At 37.1% G+C, this 16,255-nt stretch overlaps 1 protein-coding gene across 4 annotated transcripts in view; it reads left to right on the plus strand.

The window, feature by feature from the left end:
- The window catches only part of NEK7 (NIMA related kinase 7), a 150,177-nt gene that overhangs the window by 45,708 nt on the left and 88,214 nt on the right, over positions 1-16,255 (plus strand). The window contains exon 1 of one of the 4 annotated variants that reach the window (XM_032288636.1): positions 5,456-5,478. The exons of the other annotated variants lie outside the window; for them this stretch is intronic. The gene's annotated coding sequence lies outside the window, so the exon portion shown is untranslated. Of the gene's footprint in view, positions 1-5,455; positions 5,479-16,255 lie in introns of those variants that run through there. 4 annotated transcript variants of the gene reach the window in all.

Consider the following 16,255-nt stretch of genomic DNA (forward strand, 5'->3'; position numbering starts at 1 on the left):
TTTGAGACCAGCCTGGGCAACATAGCGAGAGATGCTGTCTTGCAAAAAATTTGTTTTAGAAATTAGCTGGGCATGTTGCTGGATGCCTGTGATCCCAGTTACTTGGGAGGCTGGAGCAGGCGGATTTCTTAAGCCCAGGAGTTAGAGGCTGTGGCAAGCTGTGATTGCGCCACTGCACTCCAGCCCTTGCAACAGAGTAAGACTCTGATACAAAAGAATAATACAAAAAAAAAACCTTATTTTTTGCTGTGCTGTAATGTTGTCACATCTCCTAAACTGGTATATATTATATTAAGATGTTTAATTTTTTGTTGTTAAAGTTCAATAGGTTAAATCTATGTTTGTTATTTAAAAAATGAAACTTAGGTATTTTTATTTACAGATATTGGGTGAAATAACTATTCCAAACATGGCAATTTGAGGAGCAAAACACGTTTCATATTGATTTGAAACTAATATTTAACTTGAGATCTGTTTTAAAAAAGGAATGGGGGAGATATTCAAGAGACGTGGTATGTGCCTAAGAGGTTTGTGCTCCCTCCCAATTTTCCTTTTTCTTTTAAAACATAATGTATAATAATAACGATATTAACAACAACTGAAATGCCCCAGGAATAGTCCAAGGCCCTGCTACTGGTGCTGCTCCCCTTCCTCCCTTCCTTCTTCTCCTGCTTCCACTGAGTCATAATTCAATGTCTTTGAATAAAAACCCCATTGCTTATTTTTGTTTGGATCCAGTTTAGACTCAGAAAGGCACTGAGCATGAACTGCTGCTTTCATAGTCTTTGCCTGAGTCTAAAACAGCTTCATTAGTGGGGCCAAAAACAGTGGCAGTTTTGGCAGGCATTGCCAAGTGCTCATCATTTTCAGCTGCAGTGATACATCTGGATGCAAGGAACTAAACTGAAAATAGCATGAACCTCCACTAGCTATTAAATGAAAATACTGTGTCAGTCTAAAACGTAACTGTGCATGATAATCATCCCTGTACCTTTCTATTTTGAAATACAGAAATGTAGGCCCTACTTCAGACTTATCTAATCATAATCAGGGGTGAAGGTGTTGGGTGGCACAATCAGCTATATTGAAAACAAAAAAATCTTCATGGATGATTCTGATAGCCAAGCAGGGATGTGAACTACTTGTTTACAGTATGCACTCAGGATTATTTTGCCAAAAATAATTAGGTTTAAATAACTGTATTTGCTCTGGGAGAAACTGATCTAATGTGTAATTAATAAATGAATTAATAAATGAAAAGTATTTACTCACGGCACCCACTGCACACACTTTTTCTTCCCCACTTTTTCATACACATCCTAAGGTATAGTCTCAGATTTGAGTTAATCCTTTTGCCTATTTAATGATGGTATATAGAGTCTATTTCTTACTAGGTTTGCAAAGCTACAGAGAGTAGGAGCCGTTAAAAAGATCAGTAAAAAGGCAGTTGGCTCTAGCTTTTTTTCCTTTTAAAGTCAGTTTATAAAGTGTTTTTTTTGTTTTTTTTTTTTTTTTTTTTTTTAATGTTAGGAATATGAAACAGAAGTTTTTAGAAAGAGGACAGTACCTCTTCTCTTCCATTGTGTTACACTGGGTTTAGGAGGAAAGAGGAGGGAAAGAAGAAAGGGAAATTTTAAGGATTTAGTAAGGATAATATACATCATTTATTGTCTTATTTCATCAGTATAGGATTTGGGGTTTGCTTAAATAAAAGTAGTACCTTGGTTAATATTTTTAAAGACATCAATGTTTTTGTATTTTTGAGTTATGTTAATATGGCCTATTGACTTTTGCAGTTGAAGCTCAAAAAATCGTAACTTCAGTTGAATATTTAAAACCCTTAATGTAGCAATGTATAGTAAGGAAGAAGATAAAATTGGACCAGCAGGTGTCAGCAAGAACCAAAATAAAAAACATTAATCCTGATTATCTCAACATTTATTTTATTACTTTTCAGTGATGCCGTAGGTGTGAAACAACTTTAAAATGATATTTTAGTGGACATATGCCTGCATTCTAATGTAGAATCTTTCTGTCTCAGTATATTGCTCTAATGGGAAATGATCAGATGTTTTAGGGAATTGTCTGAAATACAGCAATAGCTCCAAAAAGATTTAAAGAAACAGACAAGTGCTATGAATTTTTTCTCATTTCAGTACCTTGAAAAAATTTTTTACATAAATTATTGTATATCAAAAAGTTTGTATTTAACAGTTTAACATTTCTGTAGTTATTTGTTATCCTTTTTTTCAGTATTCCATTTCTGTTTATTAGTTAATATCCATAGGCATTTTATGGAAATTGGAGTAGGAGTTTATAAACAACCGTCTTCATAGTGGGCTTCATTTTCTGATGAAAATAGGGCATTTGTATGCTTTCAGCATACAATTAAAGATTTCATTTTAAGTCCATTCTAATTCAGTGAATAGTCAGGGGAAGGTAATGTCTGCTTTTCCAAAGAATTGAAAGGTTCATTACATTTCTCAGTTTGTCACAATTTTTATTAGAAATCCTTTTACTTTTTTCTTCCTTCTCACTTGATGAATTAATGAAAATACAAATTCAGTAGGCAAATGTGATATCCAGTATTTTTGTTAACCTTATTAGAGTAGTAATCAGTAACATAATGAGTGATAGGAACATTGCTGAGACCACACAGAAGATATGTGATAATTCAGACCAGTCTGAGATACTTTGATTCTCTACCTTTTATTTCTTGTTATACCAAATAAAGATCTTCTATTTTACATTTATCCTTAATTTATTAAATCTAGTGCTACCCAGAAGTTTGATTTCTAGATATTTATCAGAGTGTATTGAAAACTTATGTGTGGACCTGTTTACAAATGTTCATAATGGCTTTATTCATAATTTTCCTGAACGGGAAGCAATGCAGGTGCCCCTCAGTTGGAGAATAAATATGGAGATACGTCCATTCAGTGGAGTACTACTCAGCCATAAACATGAACCAACTGTATAACCTTGTTGAATCTCAAATGCACCATGCTAAGTGAAAGAAGCCACATTCAAATGGCTTCATTTATATGACATTGTAGAAAAGTTAAAACTGTAAGGACAGAATTAGGGTCCTTAATCCTGTAAGATTAGTGGTTGTCAAGGATTGGAGGAGGATTTGACACTGAAAGGACACGGGACTTGTATGGGCTTTTCTATATTTTGATTCTAGCGGATGATTTCATTACTGAGTTTGTTAAACTTGTAGGAATTATACACTAAAAATGACAGTTTAATTGTATATAAGTTATACCTTAGTTTAAAAAGTTCTAAAAATAAATGTTAAGGTACATAGACTGAAAAATAAAATGAAAGATAATAATTCATACTTCATTTATCTATTTATCTGTTGGTTGTCATGTATTTCAATTTTAGATACATTTCTAACACTACAATCACTTTTATCTGTGGTTTCATGTAGATAATTAAATTTGCCCTGTTACCTCTTTATTTAACATTTCTTCCTATATCTTTAACCTTCTATCTAAGGTCATTTTGATTCTTCCAATTCTCTTTGCTATTTTTTGTTCATGTAGGCTTACTTGCTTGAGTGCCTGGCAATTTTTTATAATGTATTGCGTATTATATGTGCAAAAGTGTTTGTACAAATAATCTGGAGCCTAAGATATTATTATCTTCTTTCAGAGAATTTTTATATTTTTGTCTAGGTAGCTGGGGGCTGTAGCTATCAGATACTATTTTAATTTTAAGGTTTGAATAAATGTATGAAGTATAATGTGTTTGTTTATTTTGCAACAGGGTCTTGCCCTGTCACCCAATCTGGAATGCAGTGGTACGATTGGTGCTGCAACCTGAACCTCCCAAGCTCAGGCAGTCCTCTCATCTCAGCCTCCTGAGGAGCTGAGACCACAGCACCTGCTACCACGCCCGGCTAATTATTTTTATTGTTATTTTTGTAGAGACTGTCTCCCTCTGTTGCCCAGACTGGAAATGCACTTGTTAATTAGCTTGATTGAGCTAATTGCACAGTGTGTGCATATTTCAGTATATGTTTTTATGATAAATATATACAGCTTTTGTCAATTGAAATGCTTTTAGTATTTGAGATGATTTAATGCTGTGAGAAGGCTTGTTTATTATGTTTAGGGCTTTTGAGGTCCTTGGCCAAATCGTGGAATTGTTCCTGGTAGTCCTTTGTTGAACTCCAGACTACAGCTAATGAAAAATAAAAATGAAGTAGAGATAATATTAATACAGTTTCTCTTTCTCTGTTTCCAAGAGACTGAAAGAAATACCCTGCAGCCTCTTAGCATCTCAACTGTATTTCCACTGTCAGCATAACAATCAGTGGAAAAAACATGCTTAGATGCTGGCTTGCTTCTCTTGACTTCTTTCAGCCCTCAGATACTCTGGACTTCTAACTTGTTTCTATTTCCTTAGCTCTGGTGATGCATTAAAGCAGCTGCACACACACACACACACACACACACACACACACATGTATATATGCACACACATATATATACACACGTAATATACACATGTATGACATATATGTATGTTTATATATGTATGCATATATATATTTTTTGGTAAAACTATCCTCAGAAGGAGAGTTGTCTGAATTATTTTGCCACTATAAAAGCAAAGATTGGCCGGGCGCGGTGGCTCACGCCTGTAATCCCAGTACTTTGGGAGGCCGAGGCAGGTGGATCACGAGGTCAAGAGATCGAGACCATCCTGGTCAACATGGTAAAACCCCGTCTCTACTAAAAATACAAAAAATCAGCTGGGCATGGTGGCGCGTGCCTGTAATCCCAGCTACTCAGGAGGCTGAGGCAGGAGAATTGCCTGAACTCAGGAGGTGGAGGTTGCGGTGAGCCGAGATTGCGCCATTGCACTCCAGCCTGGGTAACCAGAGTGAAACTCTGTCTCAAAAAAAAAAAAAAGCAAAGATTGCCAATACTGTTTTTTATGCTCATACACACATACAAATGTGCTTTTCTTAAAAACAGTGTTAAGATAATTTTGTACATTTTATTATGCAAAGTGATGTTTTTCATTTAACATATTACAAATTCATATAATAATAAAGAAAATATTTATTTACTTTATGTTTATTCCTGTGCCAAGCACTGTAAGGATAAAGTGATACATAAAAGAATTTCCTAACCTTATTTGGCTTATATTTTGGCAAGGTAGATAGCTTCAACAGATAGCTACACAATTAACTAAATGTAATTTTGATAATGACAAAAATAGTATCCTTTGAGTACATATAACATGGAAATTTTTTTGAGTCTTTTTCATTTCACATTATGTTTCATACATTTAAAAATATCACGAAAATATTTTCTTTTTCTTTCTTTCTTTTACTTTCTCTCTCTCTCTCTTTTTTTTTAATAACAAAGAAGGAGTCTTGCTGTGTTGCCCATGCTGGTACTGAATTCCTAGGCTCAAGCGATCCTCCTGCCTTGCCCTCCCAAAGTGCTGGGATTACAGGTACGAGCTACCATGCCAGGTCTAATATATATATATATATATATATATGTATGTATATATATATATATATATTTATTTATTTATTTGGAGATTGAGTCTTGCTCTCTCACCCAGGCTAGAGTGCAGTGGCGTGATCTCGACTCACTGCAACCTCTGCATCCTGGGTTCAAACAATTCTCATGTGTCAGCCTCCCTAATAGCTGGGACCACAGGCGCCCACCACCATACCTGGCTAATTTGTTGTACTTTAGTAGAGACGGAGTTTCATCTTGTTGCCCAGGCTGGTCTTGAACTCCTGAGCTCAGGCAGTCCGCCTGCCTGGGCCTCCCAAGGTTCTAGGATTACAGGTGTGAACCACCTCATCCAGCCTATTTTAATTTTTTTAGAGACAGGGTCCCACTCTGTCACTTAGGCTGGAGCACAGTGGTGTTATCATAGCTTACCATAACTTTAAACTCCTGGACTCATGTGATCCTCCTGCCTCAGCCTCCTGAGCAGCTAGGATTGCAGGTACATGTCACCATGCCCAGCTGTTTCTTGTGTGTCTGTAGAGATGGGGGTCATGCTATGTTGCCAAGGCAGGTCTTGAACTCCTGGCCCGCAAAATTTCCCCCCTTTGGGCTCCTAAAGTGCTGAGTTGTAGGAGTATGCCACTGCACCTGGCCTAAAAATTTTAATAAACATTTTCAATCTAGTGTTCTATTTTATGTATTTGTTATAATTTAGCCATTCTCATGATGTTAGACATATCCAGTTTTTTAAAACGATAAATGCTTTTATAATGTGTACATTCTTATATGTAATCCCAAATTCAGTCACTGATTAAGTTTTTTAGAAGAGAATTGTTGGATTAAGAGTACTGGTAAAGTATATGAAAAATTCTTGATATTTATTGTCATATTTTTCTGGAAAGGTTATACATCTATGTAGTCATTACATACACTTTTATAGTATTTATTATTTTGATAGGTTATCAGATGTATTATATGTCCTCGTCCCTTAAATTTGTATTTCTTCATGAGTGTTATTCCACATGCTTTATGATTATTTCCAATATGTGTTTTTTGTGCCAATTAGTTTATTAAGGAAGTTAAGACAAAATTACTTTATGAACCGTGGAGTTAAAATTAAAGTAGGATTAGGTTTTCTAATTGTTTTCCAGTTCTGTGATTTTGTTATTTTATATCTGGATTATCATTTTTAGCTTCTTTGTTGAGAATACTTTTAAAAAACTTTTAGCAGTGAGTGGCAGGAAGCAGATTCCAGAGCCTTATTATTATAGGAAATTATGTATCAGATGAAGAATACTGTAGTTATCATTGTTACAAAAGAATGAGATATGAAAATCCTATACACAGATCTCTTTTCCATTGATTACACTCACAGATTACATAGTTTTAAATCTTCTTGGGATCTCGGGCCATTTCAAATGGGTCATTCTGATTTGTGACATGTGTGTACACATGTGCTTACTTTTCATTATTTTGAGGTGTTTTAACATTTTAGGGATTTATGGTACTAAAATAGTATAAATAATATTTTTAGGAGAGAGTGTTAGCACAAGAATCAAGAAAGTGTAAAAAAGGTTATTGAATTAGAACAGTGATTGAAGAATTTGAGAAAAGGTTATATTTTCTGGCATTAATAATACAGTTCTAATGGAAAGAAATGCAGTTTTTTTACAAGACGGTGGATTGATCATTAGCATGCCTTTTCCACTGGGAAAGAGAAAATCGTGTGTAAAAATTCATGCTGTGAACTTTTTTCCAAGAAGCAACGTAGGAACTTAACAGAAAAACTGAAAGAAACCAGAGACCCTTTGAAAGGAGCAGTGGACAGTAGACAGCACTCTACACCATGCACTGAATAGAAAACTGTCTCCAGACTGTTACACACACTCCTGCAGGGGAACGGAACAATCCAGGCCATAGGGGAAGGCCTTAACCCTGCCCGGCGCTGGAGTTGATGTACTGAGCAGTGGGGAGTATATGAGAATGAGTGACATCCAGATGTGCCTTGTGTGCATTCCCAGATTCCAGCAGGGGCGGAGGGAAGCCATTCTTGATTCTGTCTCACAGGGGACCTTACGGAATTCTGCCAACTAACTCAGACTCTGTTCACAGGTTGAGAGAACCTACCAACTGAGATTTGTGTGAGGCTGAACTTCATTGGCTGTAACTGATGAGCGAATGAAAGGTGTGTTATAGCCACAGGAGCAGGAGCTGGATGCCCCGCCTCACTGGTGGTGGATCAGGAGAGTCACTGCCTGAAAGCCAAAGGGCATATATGGCCTGGGGCAGTTTTGTGTTCTGCGCACAGGCTGCCTGGAATTCAGCTGGCTGCTGTTAGCAAAACACTGCGGGTGTGAGACCTGCCTTGCCAGGTACAGGGGAGCAGAGTGGGGCTTACTGCCACCTGCTAATCTCCACTCCCAATGCAGATTCTTTTGTGCAGCAGAGGCAGCTGTACTCCTCCCATGAACATTACCCCAGCGGCCAGGGAACTGCCCTCTGATCCCCACTGGGGCCACTGCTTGTGCCTGCATGTGGGAAGCCAGAGCATGGACTTGCCTGACCCAGCCCACACCTGGCTTTGTTCCTCTACCTGCCCTTGTAGCATGACACAGTGGACAGGGACATTTGGGAGCTCCATGGCCCTGCCCATTGCCTGAAATACCAGAGTGCCACCCCTTGGTAAAGTAAGGCAAGCAAAAAATCTGCTGTTACCACTACAGCTGATCCTCTTTCATAAGCGCCACCTCGCGGCTGTCTATTTCAACATCTGCAGGCAGAAAAACACAGCACTTAGGAAGAAGAAAGCATTTGCGTGTCCTCAGCTATCATTGCCTGAATCACTCTGGCTAACCAGGAGATCTTAAGTCTCTCTACATGCCCAAGATGTTACTGCTACAGCTGGTATTCGACAAAGCCAACACACAAAGGGGATTTATAATCAAGGAAATCTCCATGTCTACGTCTCCCCTCCCACCCCCATCAGAGGTGGTGTGGTACCTGCTGCTGGGAGACTAGAAGACAGGTCACATGTCTGGATTTTTTGCAGACATTCCATAGCACCTGTCTGGAGTGTGACAGCATCACTTGATGGCTAGACCCAGAGTCATGTGCAGTAGTCTGGCCTTTAGGGACTATTAATCCGAAGGGAAGGTGGAGTGTACCACATTAAGGGAGGACACCGTGGGACAGAAGAAACTAGACTGCAGGCCTTGAGCTTTTGAACTTTGCAGTTGTGGAAAGTTTCAGCAGAGGCACAGATGCAGTGCTGGGCTCACTGGGGAAAGTGTATGGCTTTACCCCAACAGTCAGGTGGCCCTTGTGCTTGTGAAGGGTCTTGGAGAATGGAGCTTATTCTCCCCTTTACCTACCACTGCAGAAACAGCTGGGGCTTCTCCCACAGGAGCTCAGCGTGGGTGCATCTGTAGACAGCCTTCCTGGAATATTTCACAGTTACTCTATCCTCAGAGGAGGAGCACTCTCCTTGTTCACGCTTGCATGAGAGGTAGAGTCACGACCCCACTCTACATGGAACATAAGCATTCCTGCAGATGAAAAGAGGTGCCTGTCTGATCTCAAAAGCGAGGACACTGGGTGAGGAGTGTTACTGGGAGGTGGATCGCTTTCCTGCTGGCCTGGAAGGAAAGCTGTGGTGGCTTCCTTCTTTCTCCCTGAAAGACATCAGTGGATTTCACCAAGCACTTCCCCAGCCACCTCTGTCAAGGGTAGGACCTCTGCCCACCATTGGGATATTGCATTTATCACCTGCTTTAGCTATGGCCAGTTTTACCCATGGGTATGTCCTACTAGCCTGAAGCCTGAACTGTTCAACCTGGAGAACAAAATACTGGAGAGAGAAATTTTAAAAAGTACACCACTGGGGAATGAGATAAGCTTCATGAGACCTCTGCTATTCCAGCCCCACAGGAGTCAGTGAAACTACTCATAACCGGTACATTGCTACTACAACCAGCGTCTGAGAAAGGCGGCATCTTGCACAAAGATTCTCTGTAACCAAGAAACTCATACAGAGTCTTTGCCACTGAAAGCCCCCAGAGCTGAAGCTAGATGACAATAAAGCCACATCTTGAAGGGGGGAATGTAACCCAGTTAAATAAAAATTAAATATAAAAATAATTTACCCAAATGAGAAGGAACCTGAAAAATAATTCTGGCAATATGAAAAATTAGGGTTCTATGACACCTGTAAAAGATCCCAGTAACTCTCCAGCAGTTGATGCAAATCAAGGTGAAATCTTTGAAATACCAGGCAAAGAATTCAAAACGTTGATTATTAAGTTACTCAAGATACAAGAGAGAGATGCAAACCAACATAAGTTTTAAAAACAATTCTGGATATGGATGAAAAATGTTCTAAAAGATGGATTTTTTTTTTTTTTTTGGGACGGAGTTTCGCTCTTGTTACCCAGGCTGGAGTGCAATGGCGCGATCTCGGCTCACCGCAACCTCCGCCTCCTGGGTTCAAGCAATTCTCCTGCCTCAGCCTCCTGAGTAGCTGGGATTACAGGCACGCACCACCATGCCCAGCTAATGTTTTTGTATTTTTAGTAGAGATGGGGTTTCACCATGTTGACCAGGATGGTCTCGATCTCTTGACCTCGTGATCCACCCGCCTTGGCCTCCCAAAGTGCTGGGATTACAGGCTTGAGCCACCGTGCCCGGCAAAGATGGATATTTTAATGAAAAATTAATCAGAATTTCTGGAAAAGACAGACATATTTAGGAAACTACAAAATGCAGTAGAAAGTTGTAACAATAGACCAAGTAGAAAAAAGAATTTCAGAGCTTGAAGACAAGGCTTTTGAATTAACCCAATCAGACAAAAATAAAGGACAAAGAATTAAAAGAAATGAACAAAGTCTCCAAGAAATATGGGATTATATAAAATGGCCAAACCTAAGAATTATAATTATTTCTGAAGGAGTAGGAAAAATAATGTTTGGAAAACCTATTTGAGGGAATAATTGAGGAAAACTTTCTTGGCCTTACTAGAGATTTAGACATCCAAATACAAGAAGCTCAAAGAACTCCTGGGAAACTTATTACAAGAAGGATATCACCAAGGCATGTAGTCATTAGGCTATCTAAAGTCAATGTGAAGGAAAGAATTCTTACAATGGTGAGACAAAAGCATTAGGTAACCTACAAAGGAAACCCTATCAGATGAACAGCAGAGTTCTCAGTAGAAATGTTACAAGCCAGAAGGGACTGGGGTCCTATCTTTAGTCTCCTTAAAAAGAATAAGCGACAGCCAAGAATTTTGTATTGAGCAAAACTAGTTTTTATAAATGAAGGAGAAATAGTCTTTGTCAGACAAGCATTGCTGAAGGAATTTGTCAGTACTAGGTACCAGACCCGCCATACAAGAAATTCTAAACAGAATTCTAAGTCTTGAAAGAAAAGGTTGACACACATAAGAATAGAAACCCCTGAAAGCATGGAATTCACAAGGCTTATAAAACCATAACACAATGAAGAAAACAAACTGACTAGGTAACAACGTGATAACTGGAACAGTACCTCACATCTCAATATTAATATTAAATGGAAATGGTTTAAATGCTCCACATAAAACAAACCTGTCTAGTCCATGTCCTGTGCACAACATGCGGCCCAGGATGGCTTTGGATGCAGCCCAACACAAATTCTTAAACTTTCTTAAAATATTATAAGATATTTTCATGATCTTATTTTATTTATTTTTATTTTGCTCATCAACTATCATTAGTGTTAGTATATGTATGGCCCAAAAAAATTCTTCTTCTTCCATTGTGGCCTAAGTGAACCAAAAGATTGGACACCTCTTACTTGAAAGATACAGATTGGCAGAATGGATAAAAAAATCAAAAGCCAAATAACTGTTGTTTTCAGGAGACACACCTAACACGTAAGGATTCTTATGGACTTAAGGTAAAAGAGTGGAAAAAGATATTTCATACAGATGGAAACCAAAAGTGAGAAGGGGTAGCTATTCTTATATCAGATTAAAAAGTCTTTAAAACAGTAACAGTAAAAAAGATGAAGATCATTATAGGATTATGAAAGAATCGATTCAACCAGAAGATATAACAATTCTAAGTATATATGTACCCTACTCTGGAGTTCCCAGATTCAGAAAGCCAGCAATTACCACTAGATTTAAGAAAAGAGATAGCAACACAACAATAGTGGTGACTTTAACACCCCACTGACAGTGCTAGACAGATCACTGAAGCAGAAATTCAACAAGGAAACACTGGACTTAAACTGCATTCTAGACCAAATGAACCTGCACTGTAGAACAAATGAACCTAACAGATATTCACAGAACATTCTATCCAAGAACTGTAGAATATACATTCTTCTCATCAGCACAAGGTATAATACATTCTCCAATGTAGATCATGTGATAGGCAACAAAATGAGTCTCAATAAATTTATAAAAACAGAAATCACATCAAGTATATTCTCAGACCGCAGTGAAATAAAACTAGAAATCAATACCAGAAGGAACCATCAAAACTGTACAAATACATGGAAATTAAACAATCTGCTTCTGAATGATTTTTGGGTTAACCATAAGATCAAGATGGAAATTACACAACTTTTCTGAATGAATGATAACAGTGGCACAAGTTATCAAAATCTCCAGGATACAGCAATAACAGTATTAAGAGGAAATTTTATTGCGCTAAATGCCTACATCAAAAAGTCTGAAAGATCACAAATTGACAAACTAATGTCACACCTTCTTAGAGAAACAAGAACAAACCAAAGCTAAGCTAATAGAAGAAGAGAAATAACAAAGATCAGGGCAGAAACGAAATGAAATTGGAACAAAAAAAATACAAAAGATCAATGAAACAAAAGCTGTTTTTTGAAAAGATAAAATCGATAGACCATTAGCTAGATTAACCAGGAAAAGAAGAGAGAAGATCCAAATAAGCTCAATTAAAAGTGAAACTGGAGATATTACAGTCAATAGCACAGAAATACAAAAGATCATTTGACACTATGAACACATTTATGTGCACAAAATAGAAAACCTAGATGAAAGCGATAAAGTTTTGAAAAAATACAACTCTCCTAGATTGAATCAAGAAGAAATAGAAATTCTGAACAAACCAATCACAAACAGTGAGACTGAATCAGTCATTAAAGAAACAAAAAACAGCTGCCAAGAAAAATAAGCCAGATAGATTCGCAGCCAAATTCTACCAGATATTCAAAGAAGAATTAGTACCAATTCTACTGAAACTGTTTCTAAAGATTGAGAAGGAGGCAGTCCTCCTTAACTCATTCTGTGAAGCCAGTATCACCCTGATATCAAAGCCAGGAAAGGACATAACTGAAAAAGTAAACTGCAGACCAATATATGTAAAATACAGATTCAAAAATCCTCAACAAAATGTTAGCAAACCAAACTCAACAGCACAACAAAAGAAATAAAAATTCAGCATGATCAAGTGGGTTGCACAGGGCTGGTTCAGCATATACAAGTCAATAAATGTGATTGACACGTGAACAGAATTGAAAACAAAACCACATAATCATCTCAGTAAATGCAGAAAAAGCATTTGATAAAATGCTTTTGATAAAATCCTTGATAAAGAAACATACCTCGAAGTAATAAAAGCCGTATATGACAAACCCACATCCAACATCATACTGAATGGGACGGAGTTGAAAGCATTCCTTCTAAGAACTGGAACAAGATAACAATGCCTACTTTTACCACTTTCGTTCAACATTGTACTTGAAGACTTAGCCAGAGCTCTCAGGCGAGAGATGGAAGTAAAGGACATCCAAATTGGAAAAGAGGAAGCCAAACTATCTCTGTGCTGATGATATAATTGTATACCTAGAAAACTCTAAAGACTCTTCCAAAAGACTTCTAGATCTGATAAATGAATTAAGTATCAGGTTGCAAATCAATGTAAATAAATCAGTAACATGGCTGTACACCAACAATGAACAGGCTAATAATCAAATCCAGAACACAATCCCTTTTACAATAGCTATGAGAAGAGAAAAAAAAAAAAAAGCCCTAAGTCTAGGAATATTCTTAACCAAGTAGGTGAAAGAGTTCTACAAGGAGAACTACAAAACACTGCTGAAATGAATAAAACAAATGGAAATACATCCCATGCTCAGGGATTGGAAAATCAATATTGTGAAAATGACTATACTGCCCAAAGCAATCTACAGATTCAATGCAAATCCTATCAGAATACCAGTATCATTTTTACAGAATTAGGAAGAACAATCCTCACATTTATATGGAACCAAGAAAGAGCCCAAATAGCTAAAGCAGTCTTAAGCAAAAAGTGTAAGTCTGGAAACATTACGTTACCTGACTTCAAATCATACTGCAACGCTATAGTAATCCAAACTGGTATAAAAGTAGATGCAAAGACCAATGGACAGAATAGAGAACCCCAAAGTAAAGCCAGACACTAATTGATCTTCAACAAAGAATACAAAAGCATAAACTGGGAAACGGACACCCTGTTTGATAAGTGGTACTGGGAAAATTGGATAGCCACACATAGAAGAATGAAACTGGATCCCTGTCTCTCATCATATTACAAAAGTTAACTCAAAATGGATTAAAGATTTAAATCTAAGACCTTAAACAATAAAACTTCTAGAAGAAAACCTAGGAAAAAACTCTTCTGGACAGTGACCTAGGCAAAGAATTTATGATGAAGACCCCAAAAACAAATGCAACAAAAAATAAATAAATGAGACCAAATTAAATTAAAAAGCTTCTACACAGCAAAAGAAATAATCATAAGAATAAATAGACAACCTGTAGAATGGGAGAAAATATTGCAAATTATGAATCAACAAAGGACTGATATGCAGAATATACAAAGAACTCAAATCAGTAAGAAAAAAAATCCAATTAATGTTTTTTGGCCAAAAAACGTGAATAGACATTTCTCCAAAGAAGATATACAAGTGGCCAACAAATATGAGGAAATGCTCAACATCACTTACCATCAGGGAAATGCAAATTAAACCCACAATGAGATACCACCTTACCCCAGCCAGAATGGCTATTATTTAAAAAGTCAAAAAGCAATATATACTGGCATGGATATGGTGAAAAACGAACACTTATACACTGCTGGTGGAAATGTAAATTAGTACCATCTCTATGGAGAATGGTGTGGAAATATCTCAAAACTCAAAGTAAATGTTTGATCTAGTAATTCCACTGATGGGTGTCTACCCAAAGGAAAAGTCACTGTATCAAAAAGAACTTGCACGTGTATGTTTATTATAGCACAGTTCACAATTGGGAAGAAATGGAATCAACCTAAATGCCCCTCAACTGATGAATGGATAAAGAAAATGTGGTGTGTGTGTGTGTATATATATATATGTTTTATATATATATCTGTATATTAAATTTATGTGTATATATTTTATGTAAATATATATAATTAATATTAGTTTATATATATAATTCATATATTAAAATGTGTGTGTGTGTGTGTGTGTGTGTGTGTGTGTATATATATATATACACACACACACACACAGAGTGGGCTAATGGACATTGGAGACTCAGAATGGGGAAGGGTAGGAGGGATGTGAGGGATGAAAAAGTACTTTTTGGGCACAATGTACACTACTCCAGTGGCAGGTACATTAAAGTCTCAGACTTCACCATGGTACACACACTTTAAAACATCATTATTGTACACAATAAATATATAGAATTTTTGTCAATTAAAATAAGTTGAAACAATTCAGGGTTTACATTTTTGGCATGAACATCACAGAGGTAATGTTTTCTGCTAAGTGCATTGTGTTTGGAGGCACATATCTGCATGTTCTATTACTGGTGATGTTAACTTTTGATTATTTGGCTAATGTGATGTCTGCCAGGCTCTCTACTATGAAATCGCTCATTTTCCCCTTTGTAATTAATGTGTTTTTCATTTATATTTTTTTTGTCGGGGCGGTTGGAAATACTGTGGGACACTGTATAAACTTTGCTGTACTGATCATCTATAGAAGATTCTTACCTGAATCAGTTATTTCTGTGATGACTGGCAAATATTGATTTTTATATCCCATTGTTCTTTCTTTATTAGGTGGCATTCTTTTGTAAGAAGTAGATTCCCCCTTTTCACTATTTATTAATTTGTATTGTTATGAACTCATGGGTTCTTATTTTATTCAATGGATGGATTATAATTTGTTACTCTCAAATTGTGCCAAATGTGGCTGGTGGGAACCCATTCAAGCTGGCTTTTATGTCTTTTGTACATGTCAAAAACCCACTCAACCCACATTGTTCTTTGAGTACTACCTTGTCTTTGGCACAACAAAATATTACAGGCTCAGCTTGTACTTTCTCAGCCTGGGTCCTGGAACCAATCATTTCTTCAAAGAGCCCTAATTCCTTTAAGTGAAGAAGGGCTTTAGACACCAAGATTGGTACTAGGCTAGTTTAATGTGTTTATAAATGTTGAGACTGAGATACTACAGACATTCATCATTCTCTTCAGAGATCTGATAGTTACCCTAGTAGTTCTTAAAAACTCACTCATTATAACATAGAAGTGTAAGAATGAACTGTCAACTCTAAGCACTTAATTTTTTGGGTTGTCTGATATAGACATGTCATTTGCTTGATTATGGGAAGTACTGGATGACTCAGTTAAATGCAGGCGGAAAAGATAGGTCAGGAATATTTCTGCTGAATGGAGGCTTGGGGCCAAGAAAAATATTAGTTCTGGATTTGAGTG

This window comes from Sapajus apella, unplaced genomic scaffold, assembly GCF_009761245.1.
Source record: "Sapajus apella isolate SASKATOON/1434 unplaced genomic scaffold, GSC_monkey_1.0 scaffold22, whole genome shotgun sequence".
In the NCBI taxonomy this organism is placed as follows: domain Eukaryota; kingdom Metazoa; phylum Chordata; class Mammalia; order Primates; family Cebidae; genus Sapajus; species Sapajus apella.